Below are 14,735 nucleotides of genomic sequence, written 5' to 3'. Positions count from 1 at the left end.
TTTATGTGGAGTATCACATTGATTGATTTGCATATGTTGAACCATTCTTGTACTCCTGGAATGAACCCTAGTTGATCGTGATATATAATCTTTTTAATATATTGTATCTTATTTGGTAGTATTTTATTTAGGATTTGTGTGTCTTTATTCATCAGAGATGTTGGTCTGTAGTTTTCTTTTTGTATTATCTTTGCTAGGTTTTGGTATCAGGGCAATGTTGGCTTCATAAAATGTGTCAGGAAGTATTGCTACTTCTTCAAATTTTTGGAAGAGCTTTAGGAGAACAGGTATGAAATCATCTTTGAATATTTGGTACAATTCACTAGTGAAGCCATCTAGTCTTGGACTTTTGCTTTTGGGAGGTTTTGGATGCTTTTTTCAATATCTTTACTGTTGAACTGTCTATTTAGGTTTTTCAGTTCTTTGTGATTCAGTCTAGGAAGGCTATGTATTTCTTGTCCATTTCTTCTAGGTTATTGAATTTGATGGCATGAAGTCCTTCCTATTATTCTCATATGATCTTTGTATTTCTGTAGTATCCATTGTAAGTTCTCCTCTTTCATTTTTGATTTTGTTTATTTGTGTCTTCTCTTTTTTTTCTTAGTGAGTCTAGCTAAAGTTTTATGATTTTTTTTAACCTTTCAAAGAACCAGCTCTTTGTTGCATTATTTTTTGCTATTGTCTTTTTTTGTTCTCCCTTTCATTTAATTCTGCTTTTATTGTTATTATTTCCTTCCTTCTGTTGACTTTGAGTTTCATTTGTTCTTTTTCTAGTTCTTTAAGATGTAATATTAGGCTGTTTATTTGGGATTTTTCTTGTTTCTTGAGATAGGCCTGTAATGATACAAATTTCCCTCTTTGTATTGCTTTTGCTGCATACCAATAATGTTGATATGATCTTTTCATTCTCATTTCTTTCTATGCATATTTTGATCTCTCCTTGTATTTCTTCATTTACCCAGTCATTCTTTAATAGCATATTGTTTAATCTCCACATATTTGTGGTTTTTTCCCAGTTTCTTTTTGAAGTTGCTCTCCAATTTCAAAGCATTGTGGTCAGAGAATATGCTTGGTATGATTTCAACCTTCTTAAATTTGCTGAGGCTAGTTGTATGTCCCAACATATGGTCTATCCTTGGAAATGTTCCATGTGCATTAGAAAAGAATGTATAGTCTAGCGTTCTGGGATGAAATACTCTGTAATTGTCAATTATGTCCATTAAGTCTAATGTATCATTTAACGCTGATATTTCCTTATTGATTTTCTGTTTGGATGATCTATCTGTAGCTGTCAATGGCATATTTAGGTGTCCTATTATAATTCTGTTTTGGTCAGTTTCTCCCTTTAGTTCTGTTAGTAGTTGCTTTATATATTTTGGTGCTTCCTCATTGGGAGCATGTATATTGATAAGTGTTATGTCTTCTTGTTGTGTTGTCTGCTTTATCATTATGAAATGTCCATCTTTGACTGTTGTTACCATTTTAATCCTGAAGTCTGTTTTGTCAGATGTATTCATATATATATGAATACACCTTCTTTTCTGTGGAAGCCATTTGCTTGAATTATCATTTTTTACTTTCATTTTGAGTCTATATTTTCCCTTGTAGCTGAGTAGCTGAGATGCATCCTTGGAGACAGCATATATATATATATATATATATATATATATATATATATATATATATACACACACACACATATGTTTTGTTTTCTGATCCAATCTTCTTCTCTGTGCATTTTTTATTGGTGAGTTAAGCCCATTTATGTTTAGGTTGATTATTAATATATGAAAATTTCCTATAGCCATTTTATCTTTTGTTTTCTGGTAGTTCAGTGTCTTCATTGTTTCTTTGCTTTTGTGTTCCTGTCTGTCATTTTAGTTTGGTGGTATCCTATGATTTTTTTCCTCTGTTTCCTCTTTATGTGTCTCATTTCTGGATTTTTTTTTTTGATTGATTACCATTAAGTTTATGTAAAAGAAAATTCCATAGATTACAATAGTTCTTTTTCTTTAACATGTTTCTTATCTCCATCCCCCTTTGCAAATTCAGTGCTTTGCTCCCCCCCTTTTATGTTTGGTGTTGTCACAAATTATCCCGGTTTATATTGTGTGTTGATTACTGAGTTGCAGCAGCAAATTGTCTTCTTCTCTTTTTCTTTTGTTTTTATCTTTTTTCCCCTTTATGTTATGTTTGAGTATATAGTGCCCTATTCTGTTAGGGCTTACCATTTTTTGTTAGTGTCTGTCTGTTAGTAATTTTGCTCATAGTTTGGTATCCTTTTGACTTTTTATTTCAGATTGAATAGCCTCCTTCAGTATTTCCTGTAATGGAGGCCTTATGGTAGAAAATTCCCTCAGCTTCTGCATACCTGCAGAGGTCTTTATTCCTCTTGCATACCTGAAGGATAACTTTGCAGAATATATTATTTTGGGCTGGCAATTTCTCTCTTTCAATAGTTTAAATATTTGATTCCACTCCCTCCTGGCTTATAGAGTTTCTGCTGAAAACTCTGATGATAATCTAGTGGGCTTCCTTTGCATGTTACCATCTTCTTTTCCCTTGCTGTCTTTAGAATGTTTTTCTTTGAAATTAATTTTGACAGCTTCAATATAATGTGCATTGGAGAAGATCTGTTAGTATTGAAGAGATTCTGTTTGCTTCTTGGATTCAAGCTTCTAGTTCTTTCCATAAGTTTTGGAAGTTCTTGTCGACTATTTGTTTAGATAGTCTCTCTGTGCCCTTCTCCTGCTCTTCTATATCGTTGTCATCATCATCATCATCATCATCATTATTACCATTATTATTGTTATTATTATTATTATTATTATATTGCTCTTTCTGATAGAGTCAGATAATTCTTGTAGAGTTCTCTCATTTCTTTTAAATCTTAAGTCTCTTCTTTGTTCTGCTTCATTTCTAGATTTCTATCTTCGATATCACTAATTCTTTCCTCCACTTGGTCAGCTTTATTTCCTAAGCTGGCTATTTCATTCTTCATCTCTTTTATTGAATTCTTCAGCTCTAGAATTTCTCTTTGGTTCTTCTTTAAGACTTCAATCTCTTTGGGAAAATATTGATTTTGTTCATTGATTTTTATTTCTGAGTTCATTAAGCTGCTTAACAGAGTTTTCTTGTATCTCATTGAGTTTTTTCAGAACTACAATCTTGAATTCTGTCATTTAAGTCACATATTTCCATGTCCTGGAGTTCATTTTCTGGAGACTTTTAATTTTCTTTCTGAGCTGCCATGTTACCTTGCTTATTCATGGCAATTAATGGATTGGGCCTCTACAGGAGTGAATTCTGTAGCCAGTTGATATGAAGAGGTCTTTCTTTTGCTTTCCAGGAGGTTGTGCTGGAGCATTTTCTTTTGTGCTTTTCTGGCTTTTGGCATGGTGGGAGACTTCCTGGGAAGGTGGGCTTCTCCTCTGTGACCAGGTCATCTCTGTCTCAGGGCACCCTGTTGGAGAATGTGGTGGGCGATGGCTTTCTGGACTTCTGAAATCCCAGTACTGCCTCTGCATCCAGATGCAGAGCTTGTGGAACTCAGCAGCCCTGCTGGTATCAGCTGGGAAATATGGGGGTGGGGTTGGCTGGAAGAGGTGCCAGATGTGCTTGTGGCTTTCTACTCTTCCAAGTGATGGCGACCACCTGGCAACAGCCACCTCACCCTTATAGCTCCTCCCTTGTCACTGGAATTAGATGTATTGTGTGTCTGCCACTCAGGAACTGTCTTTCCAGCTCTCCAGGCTGTAGATAGTCTGCTCTTTAATCTGACACTGCCACCATTTTTTTCTGGGGCCCCCGGGGGCTCTGGGAGGTTGCGGGGCAGATAAGCACTGGGAGGTTGTGGGGAGGTGGACAGGCTCTATGGCTTTGTTTTATGCCTGGCAGGGCTGTCTTACTTCTGTATTCGGTCTTTGCCCCGAGGTCTCTGCCCTGATTGCTGGGCTCAGCCATGCTATATGCTGATCCCTCAGGCAGGATTGTTGGTGCCACAAAAAGTACACCTGCAGTTTCAATCCTCTCCTCTCCCAGGACTGTAGTCCATTCCAGGCTGCGTCCTATGGACTCCATGTCTGCATTTCTCCCTTCCCTCCCCTGTTCACCCCCATTCACCCACCTTTGGATGTTTCAATTTGTGGCTCTCTCAGACATGTTTGTGTGTTGCGTAGGTGATCCTTTGTTGTAACTTCTGGAGGAGATATCAAGAGTACCCCTCATGCCGCACTGTTTCTGATGTCACCACTTATCTCAGTGCATTCTTAAGAGACATGGTTAACTGGTCAAATGTTAAGGTCTAAGTTTAAAGTACTAACGTTACTTTTTTACTTCAGATAATGTAAAAAAACAGTCCCCCCCCCCCCCACAGGTGGTAAACAGCAGCAAATGATTTTTGCTTTCTACAGATCTATCTTTTCCCTTTTTTTAACTGCCAGGGCAGAAACATGTTAAGTTCACAAAAATGGAGAGCACCTGCTGTGGAAAACATCTCTTTTGACTTCAAAAGGAGCATTAAAGTTCCTGTCACTTCACAGTGAAATGACGATTAAAAGAGCAAATGTGAAGTACTTAGGTACCCAGTTTATAAAATTTACAATTTAGAGAAATTGAAGATTGCTCTTGTTTTTGTGGGGTCGTGGTTATCTGTGACCAGTTACATTTGTTCTTATTAGGATTAAGTCAGTTCCTGGGCTTGAACTTATTCTGATTAGTTATCAAATCGAATATGTATACCAAAATTCCTTCAGTAAGTCAGCTTCCGGGAAACTCTCATGGAAGAATGGTAAAGGCAATCCTTTATGCTTTCTTTCCTTAAGAGCAAACTTCTAGGACTCCCCATTAGCACACCTCTAGATAGAATTTGGCTACCTCTTCTTAATGCTCAGTTATTTTCTACATTCAACATTTAAGAAAATACTTATCCAGGTTGTATCTCTCTTCAATTTTTTTAAGTCATAGCTGTCCATCAAGACTTGTAAACCCCAATGTTTATTCTTCTTTTTAATTCACCATGTACGGCAGCTAAGACAACACAGCAATATATTTGGGATATAGAATTGGTTTTAATGATAAAAATATATCTAGAGCGAGGTTTCCCAACTAGCAACCATTGGCATTTTGGACTGTAACAATTTGTTTTTGGTGCAAGAGATTGTTCTGTGTACTCTAGGACATGTTGTAGCACTCTTGGCTACTGGAATCTGCCCACTAGATTTTATTGTTGTTGTTGTTTACTAGATTGCAGTAGCACCCCCTCCCCAGTTGTGACAATCAAAATTATTTTTAAAGACTGCACAATGTCCCCTTAGAGGCAAAATATTCCCTGGTGTAAAGCATCGATCTAGAAAAATTAAAGATAATCTTATCCACAGTAATTAAAATATGGTGCATTAAAAACAAACAAACAAACAAACAAACAAAAAACTTTACCATGTCAAAAAAGCAAATTATTTTGTGTGAAGACAGAAGTTCATAATCAGGAATCATCCTGTTAAATCTTCGTGTGGATACCCATTATAAAAAGTTGATTTTATAACTAAATACATGGTAAAGAAGCACAGGAAGACATCTTGTAATGTCAGTTCTAAACAAGTCACCCCATCACAAATCCCATTGTCTGTCCTTACATATGATATAATGTTGTGATACAAAATCTGCTTTGTATACAAAAAAAAGTCAGATTTGTGCAGGTATGTGCCAGGAGACAGGCTGCCCCTCAGGAGAGACAGAGCCAAGTCAGAGGCCTTGTGCCCACTGTATTTCCAATGTGTTTTGGTTTGCCCTCAACACAAATGAAAAATACACACTTCACTTAACATATGACAGGAATCTTGCAGAATTAAGAATGGAAAGACAACATGAACAGCTATAGAGGCATACCAAGAATTATATTGTGGTGATATAGAAAGAACATGGATTTCAGAGAAAGAAATATTTGTATTAATCCACCTGAGCACTTACTAGTTGTGCAACATTAGGAAAGTTTTGTGTTTAGTTCTTATGCTTCCAACTTTTATTTTTTATCAGTAAAATAGGCATAATCACAGTTTATAGGATTAGTATAAGAACTAAATTTAAAAAGTCAAATTATCCACCATAATTATTTAAACATAATATACGTTCAATAAATATGTGTCAAGTTATTGAATAAATACATGATTAATGTGACTCTCAGGAGCCTAGAAAGGTATAATAATCAATATATATTTGGTGATCTCTAAACTTCTATCCTAAACAAAAATTTTTCAGAAAGAAAAACAGGGAGGTAAAGAAAAAAAGGGAAAAAAAGCATATTCAGTGTTTTCTCCCCCGTTTTGGTTTAAGATATTGGCAAGAAGAGTATTTCAGTGCCACCAGTATTTTATATACCATAGAATTTCAAACCACATTTAAAAGAAAGTCACCTATATTCATGTCCTGTTCAAAATATTAAGACAATTCCCAGTTGGCAAGGATAAAAATAAAACATTCAATATGCTTTAGTCAATTGCCTCTTAAACTCTTCACTGGGATTCCTCCTAAATTCTGTGTATATAACACCCTCTAACTACCAATCATGTTCATATAAAAACTTTAATTTCCCCACTTATTTTATTTTGCAGCATGAGTTTTAAGGTCTTCAACATATGATTAGGAACAGTTTGAATTATCTTGAATTCAAAAAGAAAGTTCTATTGGGGACAGGGAAGAGTGAGTTTGTCTTCCTCTAACTTAGGTCTATAGAAGTAACAACTTATTTGATTACACTCAACTACAAAAAAAAACAAAACTAGTTGGTCTTAACAACTTGTGGATCAAAAATTCATAAAGTACTTTTTAAATAATACTGTAATAGAAACTAACATTACAGATATTAAAAAGCACAGAGCACAAATTCCAGGTGCTACTGGTAGTGTAAGGGAGAGAGAAACAACTAATTAGGATGTGGTATTATAAATGCTACAACAGAGGTAAGCAAATGATTCTGTGGAAGGACAGAAAAATGGCTTTATCTTCAAGTATGATATCCTAATCAACTAAGAAAAACTGTATTTCTGGGGTATGAATATGTCAATATTTAATGAGTTCATAAAACTTTAGATAGGATTTGAGATGAAAATAATAGAGAACATCAACCAGAGGTCTTCAATTTGCCTGTACTTTAGAATCATGGAGATTTTAAACTCCTTAATATTTAGGCCCAACCTCCAGACCCATTAAATCTGAAAACCTGGGCCTGGAACCTGGGAAGCAAGAGTTTAAATCTCCTCAGATGATCTCAGTGGGCAGCAAACTTTGAGAACCAGTGATCTGAAAAGAGCATAGTACAGTACTCTTGGTGATGTCTTAAATCCTTAAACCAGAGGATTAGCTTAAATTTCTTCCTAAGTTTATTGTTTTGGGGCCAAAATATGATACACATTTTATAGCATGGGAAAATTACATTTCATGATGAATTACTCATAGAAATAACCCTATATTGAATTCATATCTACAACAAAAGGAAAAAAACTATTTTTCATTTACATGTATAACAAAACATTATTTTTCACCTCCCTTGACAGCAATACCCAGTCTCAAAATTTCAACTTCTTCCTCTCATAATACTTTCATTTTACTTGTCTTATTTTAGCCAACGGAAGGGCCACAGATTTTAATGTCAAACAGACCAAGTCTTCAATTGCAATTTTGTCAATGACAAGACTTTGGACTTTGGGAGATTACAGAAACAATTAGAACCTCAGTTTCCTCATTTGTAAAATAGAGATAATAATAGCAGATCTTCAGTAAATGGCTACTATTTCTATTTACTTAGATTAAAACATATATAAAGTAAGTTCTCTTACATAAATTAGGCAATCAACTTACTAGGCTATCATATAGGTTAAATTGTCATTCTGTTTTAGCATAATTATGTCTGATAAAGCCTTTTCTACTTAACCAGTAAATCTGTCCGTTTCTTCTTACTAGTGACTTGTGGAAAAGTCACCCACAGATAGATACCCATTTTTCTTATTTGTAAATTTAACATGTCCAAAATTAGCTTGTCAGATAACCTTTGTATTTTTCCCCTCCTTCCAAAACTTCTCATTTCTCTCCGTGCCAGTGCCTTGTTGTTGTTGTTGTTGTTGTTGTATTACTTTCTTAGGTGAGATCAGCAGAAGACATTTTTATTCTTCCTTCTCCAGGACACCAATATTGCCACTTCTTTTGTCTCAAAAAACATGCCTCTAATTTTCTCTTCATATCATTTCACTGCCATTTCAGCCCAGATCCTCATCATTTCATTCCCTTTCTTTTTATATCCTTTATGAGGCTTCATTAATGAAATAATGATATACATATATAAATAAATGTGAAGAATATATATAATGTGTTCTGAGACTTGAAAATCTAATTAGAAACAATAGTTTAAAACAGCAAAATAATTTTAAATCTGACTAGTTTTCCTTCATATTAATTTAAATCATCTTAAATCAATTTGGTTTAATCAAATGGAAGCCTAATCTTTTTTGTACTTTTTACTCAGTTCTTTATAAACTTGGTTTCTTTTACTAGTCTATGAACTTGATAGCTGTTGTATTATCTTCCCTGAAGCGTTTGTCTACTTGGCTTATGGCACACTCCTCAGGTTTTCCTAGGATAGCGACTTTTACACTTGTTGTGTAATTTTCAAGCTCTTCAAACACAGAAGGTTCCAAGTTTCCATCCTGCACTCCCTAATCTCTCTCTGTCTCTCTCTGTCTCTCTCTCTCTCTGTCTCTCTCTCTGTCTCTCTCTCTGTCTCTCTCTCTCTGTCTCTCTCTGTCTCTCTCTCTCTCTCTCTCTCTCTCTCTCTCTCTCATTCTCGTGTCCCTCCCCCTAGATTATCTTATATAAAATTTATTCTGCCCCCATTACATCAACTGCTGTTTTTATTGTTTATATGTGTGTGAATCCTTGAGTGTGGCAAGTCTGTTTTGTCTATTCTAATCTTATTATGCTGCTGCCTAGCACTGTTGAATACTCAGAATTTCCTTTCAACTTTTTTATTGACAGATAGTCAGAAATTCTAGACTCAGATGTAAAAACTTTCAGACACCTTATATTGATTACAGTAAAAATTTAGCACAGGCTCACAATTTAGTCACTTGAATATGTAATTTTACATTTGTATAGACAGGTAGATTTTTTTAAATTTCCATTTGAAGCTTTTTTATGTATGTCACAAAAATTGGTAGGTAGAGCAAACATTTTGATGTCCGTTTTATAAATGAAGAGGCTGTGAAAAATTTTAGGAAATTAGCCCAGATTTTTGAATTGCGTGATAAAAAGTTTTCCACTATTTTATCCCGCCTTCCTTATCCAGAAATAAACTATTCAAATTACCCCATAATTATCCTGTAGTTTTTGTTTTTTTAATCATTGTTAAGAATGCTCAATTTTTGAATTACCAAATTAAAAATATTGACTCTTATAAGAAAGTTTAGACATAAGCATGACCTTCAGAAGGTCACAATGCAATGAGTTAAATCATCTGTAATTATTTTCATTTCCTCCATCTCTTTGCCCACTAATTCATATCTTCCTTGAAGACAGGAACAAGATTTTTGAAAATATTCTGATTCCTCACTTGGTCTGTACAATACTACTATTTACTTAACTCAGTGGTGTGGATTAAATGTTTGTGTTACCCCAAAATTCACATTTTGAGGTCCTAAACCTCAATGTGGCTCTATTTGGAAATAGGTCCTGCAAGGAGGTGATAAAGGTTAAATGAGATCATGTGGGGGGACATTATCTGATAGGTGGTGCCTCTATAAGAAGTAGAAGAGACACCAGGACTCTCTCACTTATCCATGTGGGGACACTGTGAAAAGGCAGAGGACACTTTGCAAGCAAGGAAAACACCTTTCACCAGGAACCACATCTACAGGCACCTTCATGTTGGACTTCCCAGCCTCCAGAATTTTGAGAAAACAAATTTCTGTGTTCTAAGCCATCATGTCTATGGTATTTTGTTGTTGCAGTCAAGATTAAGATACACAGAAAACTGTAGGTTGTCTTTTCTAATTAGAAAACTATTATTAATATGAGACAAGAAAATAAAAGATTGTAGAATCAGCAAAATATTATATTCTTATGTTTTTAAAGTGTATACAAGAGTTGAACTAATACCTTAAATTAAATGCTATTCTGTTCAAACAATGAATCTTTGCTCACTGGATCAATGGAATGTATCATAAATGTGAAGATTATATAGATAAGCATATGTTTTAGATAAGGCATATTGGAAAAACCCAATTAAAAATGTGGGCTGTTGTAAGATTTGCGCCTATAAAAGTAATGAGAAAGAAGAGAAAAAAAACATTTTTTATTATAGCATTTCTTTGATATATATATCTCAAAGCTCTTCAAACACAGAAGGTCCCAAAGATATAGATAGAAGATAGATAGATAGATAGATAGATAGATAGATAGATAGATAGATAGATAGATAGATAGATAGAATTTTGACAATGCAATATGCAGATGATGTATGAAATATGTTTAAGGACTAATATGGATTCCAAGAAGATAAAACCACAGAAACATATTGTTAATGACATACATTGAACAAATAGAATCAATAAAATATGTATCACAAAGAACTAATTTGTATATGGTAGGCTTCCAAGATCTAAAAACTGGACAACAAAGAATAAAGTGGGGACAGGGAAGTAGAGCACAAAGAAATTTCATTTTTTTTTCCCATCCAATCCTAGTTAGATCAGAGTGCAAAATCATTATGTTAATCATTACCTAAATCAAAGAACCGACAGCATCTGTCCTATAATTTCAAACATATTAATTCTCATGTCATCTTCTCTAAATTGTTTCTAAAATATGTTTATGAAGATTAATTATGTATTTAAGAGAATTAACATTTTATTTTTCAAGTGAAAGAAACTCAAGAATAAAATACATTTTTGTATATACACCAAGAAAGCTGAATTTTGATAACACAACAATTTGTTTAGTCTGTTTTTCTTTCTTTTGTTTTTTTCTTTTGGGAGGGGGAGTGTTTAAGGTAGAGAGTACATATTAATCTTTCATCCAAACAAATGTTTTGTAATGAACATCCAGCAAATGAGTCCTGTGATCTTATTTGGGAAAATGCAAATTCTCTGCCCTTCACTATTTAGGACTTAAGGCAAAAATTAAATATAAAAAATGCCAATACAAGAAGATGTGTATTTGTAACCTCCAATGTTTTATGTGCAAATTATAAAAAAAGACTAAAACTCTCAGACTAGAACAAAAATATCATATCAAAATACTCTGTTTTCACTTGTGGGGATCTCAATTTTCTTTAATGTCATAGACGTTCTTTTAAATTTTTAGAAAGCCCCTCTTTCTGGAAATTGATTTACCTAAAACTGTACTTCTTAAATTTGTTTTTCTCTCTTTGGAAAATGTGTACTACTTTACTAGCTAATAGTAAAAAATAAATAAATAAAATTGACTATGGTTTAAAATGTTGCCATAGAGAATCAAAATTAAAAATTTATTTTTAAAATCCAATTCTTTATATGAGGAAGGTTTTATCCTAATTTTTTTTTCCTTGGTGTAGTGGGTTGAATGGTGGCCCCAAAAAGATATACCCATGCCCTACAATTCATGAATGTGATCTTAACTGGGGAAAGGGCCTTTGCAGATGTAATTAAGTTAAGGGTCTCCAGATGATATCATCCTGGATCATCAGGACAAGCCCTAAATCTAGTTATAAGATGCCCTTATAAGAAGTACACAGCGTAGAGGCACGTAGAGAAGAGAAGGCTTTGTGAAGACAAAGCAGATGTGGGAATGATACAGTCACAAGCTAAGGAATGCGTAGCGCCACCAGAAATTAGAAGAGGCAAAGATGATCTTAGATACTTCAGAGGGAGAATGGCAGTGCCAAAACCTTGATTTTTGGACTTCTGGCCTCCAAAATGTGTGAGAATAAGTTGCTGTTGTTTGAAGCCACCACAGTTGTGGTCATTTTTATAGCAGTCTTGGGAAACAATTAGACTTGGTGACTTCCCAAAATTGATAGTTTGTTTCATTATATATATTACTGATCTAAAACAAAGCTGGGGAATGTGTGACAATGAGACTTGCCAATCCCAACTGACTCCCCATGTCAAGTCTTTTTTTTTAATCAAAATTCTTTCAAAAGATAAAAAAAAAAAATAAGTTTAAAAAGTGTTTGATCATAGATCCCTGGACTTTTGCAAGTTAAAAGGACTTACAATCACTTTATATGGTAGAGGAAATCAAATCCAGAGACATCCAAAGACTTGCTACAGATCACAAAACCTAGACCGAACCCCAGCCCTTTTCTGAACCCATTTGCCATGTGAACAAATGCCTCTTAGTCACAGCTGATGTTACAGATTACTACTGTTCTCTTTGTATTAGTTTACAAGTTCTGCCATAACAAAATATCACAGACTGAGTGACTTAAACCACAGACATTTATTTTCTCATTATTCTGGAGACTGGAAGGAGTCCATGATCATAATGACAGCTCTTTTCTTGGTTTGCAAATGTCACTATGTTTTCACATGATCTTTTCTCTGTTTTGCATGGAAAGTGTGCAGTCTGGTCTTTCTTCTTATAAGGATACCGATCCTACTCTATTGGAGCCCCACCCTTATGTCCTCATTTAACTTTAATTACCTCCTCAGAAACCCAATCTACAAATATAGGACCCATAGGGTCACATTGGTGGTTTGGGTTTCAAAATATGAATTTTGGTGGGATTCAACTTATTCTATAACACACCTTACCACTATGCTTAGGTAAGGAAGAGCTTGTTATAGTGCTTCTTTTATTTTGAAAGTGGGAGAATTGAAGCAATTAACTGGATCTCAATGTTGTCTCCTTTATCAAAACATAGACCTACACTAAAATCCTGTCATACCCAAAAAAGACTCATTTCTCAATTTTTGTTTTACTTTTAACAGGAATCATCTCTGTGATGAAGGCCAACTCCTAAATTTTTCTATTGTAACTATAACTTAGTCAAAATAAAAATTGTGTTCTATATAAATGTATATAAAAGACATGCACATAGGAATTCTATGGTAGGAATGAAAGGTAAATAAAAAAACTAAAGGTCGCAAAAAATAATTCCAGGAGCATTTTTTTTTAGCTCATTTAAGAACTAGTTTTTTATTGCTGTTCTCATCATTATTCTTTCGTTTGTCACCATGAATAGTACTCACTCTTGTGAAGACTCTGCCTGATTTAGGATTTCTATATAGGCAGGGAAGGTCAGTAATGGATATTTTCACACTTTAGCCAGAAAGAAAAAAGAAGAGTCTTTAAGTTTGTAATACACTGAGCAATCTTGGGGATCAAAACAGTCCCTTACATTCGCTGCCAGGTGTCTTTCCCAATCTTAGCTTCACAGCTTCCCCAGTCATATCAGCTACTTTGAGCAGGGAGTTGCTGTTTCTGCTGTCAGAGTGTCTAGGAAAAAAAAGGCACAGCTGCTGCAGGCATATATTGTATCTGCCAATTTCACAAAATGAAAATGAGGGTGATATATAGTGTCCACAGGGAATTAAGTTATTTTTCTCTCCCTTTTTCTCCATTTTTCTGTCTGAATACCTTATATTCCCTTTTTTCCCTCAATATGTTTTCTCTGAGCCATTGTCCTCTCTTGTCACTCAGGTATATAAGAATCAGAATTAGAGTCCCAAAACAACACCTTTGATATTGCAGCAGACATGGAAGCACTGATAATAACTTCAGTGAAGTTTCCTGTTCTCTGTTGCATAAAATGTGAAGAAACATTAGTTCATGGGATGAGCTACTTCAATTTGTTGTGATGCAAAGTAGAAGATGGTCAGGACACCTTAAGTAGAATGGAAGCAAGAAGCATCGTGCTTGTTCAGAACTCATTATTGAAATGTGTTATTTAATTACACTATGTGACGTTGTTGAGACATGGTACTTTTAGTTTCATGTGAAGGCAAGGCTCTCTCAATTGAAGTTTGAAATCCAAACTTAATTTGGTTCCCTATGAGCTCAGTTAAATAACAGAAGTTTATCTTATAAAGGTGTAATTATTTGTGTTTATTAAGTAGTATCTTAAACACACATATCTAAAATAAGGTATTCAGTATAAGGTGTAGGAGTCACACATTTTTAAATGATGAAAAATTAGAAAGCATTTGTATTAACACCGATAATACAAGTTAACCAATCAGTGAGTTTTTTTAAAATAATTTATTGGATTGTTTCTCAAATACAAATATTTATTATTAAAGCAAAATAACCCATGCATAGAAAAGAAGAGCCAATTATTATCTTTCCAAAGCATAACCAATGAAGTCACCTAAAACATGTTCATAAGGATATAAAGTTAAAGTCCATTTAAGGGAATGGTGGGATTAATTATGATACATTCAAACCATGAAATATCTCACAGATCTTTAAAAATAATGGATCAGGTTTTAGATTTTGAAAAAAAAATCTCTAATGTAGCATTCTTTTATAAGATGAAGGTAATAGAAAATAAGCATAGTGTACATTTGATAGAAAATCTACTTTTTGTTGAGGTAATCTGGTCTCTAGAAGATAATTTAGTATTATTCTCACAATAATACTAAATGAGAATAATGAAACATTAACATAAAATGTGCTATTGAGTTACATATTATAAATTCCATTACTAACAATAAAATATATCAATTATTACGCATTCTGCAACCCTATGGAGAAAAATAAGAAAAAAA

The sequence above is a fragment of the Rhinolophus sinicus genome, linkage group LG02 (assembly GCF_036562045.2).
Source record: "Rhinolophus sinicus isolate RSC01 linkage group LG02, ASM3656204v1, whole genome shotgun sequence".
Taxonomy (NCBI): Eukaryota; Metazoa; Chordata; class Mammalia; order Chiroptera; family Rhinolophidae; genus Rhinolophus; species Rhinolophus sinicus.
Note: the sequence above shows the minus strand (reverse complement) of the source record.